Here is a 1,238-nt window from a genome sequence, read left to right as displayed (position 1 = left end):
ATTCGCAAATAAATTGGCTTTATTTTATAACTGACAACTAACGTACGCTTTTTGTTCTTTTCTCCATTTTGATTTTGACTCTTTATTCCCGCCAACAACTTTAGGTGTATACATATTTACAAGCTGTCAAAATTTTGCATAGTCCCACGAGCTAGGTAAAAACTATGGCATTCGTATTCACAACGAGAAATCTCAAAATTTTTGTTTGGTCTTTCCAAATTTTCTCTTTTTTATCAGTTGGCAAAGGCCCTCAGTGGCAGCGCTCCGAGCGTTGAGATAGTAATTTCATATCAATTAGTAGAAAAATTCCATGTTGAAAAAACTTCTTATTATGGCGAGACAATTTTATATTTCTGCTGTGCCAAATTTTTGACATTTGCTCTGGTGCAAAAGGAGTTGAGCAATTAAAATCACAAATTATACAAAAAAGACTTGTCTTTACTGACTTTTATTCTTCTAGAACTAAAACCCATGCATTTATTAGACGCCTTAGTAACAAAATTATAACAAAAAAATTCTTCAAAACCGTCAGGCCGGGTTGAAAATTTTCATTCACCTCATAGTTAATTTCGTTTTACACGATACTTTTTGAAACTATTTGGAGTTAATTATTTTTTGCTTCTTAAAAGCAACCCTGCGTGTTTGGAAGGCGTGTGTACCAATAATTTCATCCCTGGCATATTCATCCCCGAGGAAGGCAGTCGCCAAATTCACCGAAGGTTGTTTACTGGTTATATTAGGTTCATTCCTTATCTTTTTGGACTAAAATCTGAAAAGTGTCAAAATGCCAGAGCGTAAGCAAAATGCGCTCACTAAAAGAGAATAATAGGAAAAGTAAAGGAACGCAAAAAATCAAATTTTTAGTCCAAAGAATGGCATCAACAAAGCTAACGTCAAATAAGAATGGAAATGTATGTGCAAAACACATTCAAACAAGCACAAGCACAATAAACACTTACTATATCAATTATTTTTTGCCTCATTCCAATTTTAATTCACTTTTTTACTTTTTAGATTATTCTCACTTTTTGCGTATTCTTTAATTTCCGTTAATTTAAATTCAGTTGAGTTTGACACTTTTCAGGATTTTGCCAGAAAAAATTCTTCTGACTAAATCTGACTACTTCGGACTGATGAGAGTCACTCTCAATGAGTATTGCTCTCTCATTTTTGCTGTTATTTCCGAGTTATGGAACGCTTTTTGGACTAAATCTGACTACTTCGGCCTTTTTCTGACT

The sequence above is a fragment of the Rhagoletis pomonella genome, unplaced genomic scaffold (genome assembly GCF_013731165.1).
Source record: "Rhagoletis pomonella isolate Grant_MI unplaced genomic scaffold, Rhpom_1.0 Rhpom_scaffold_00128, whole genome shotgun sequence".
Classification (NCBI taxonomy): domain Eukaryota; kingdom Metazoa; phylum Arthropoda; class Insecta; order Diptera; family Tephritidae; genus Rhagoletis; species Rhagoletis pomonella.
This window is presented reverse-complemented; position numbering follows the sequence as displayed.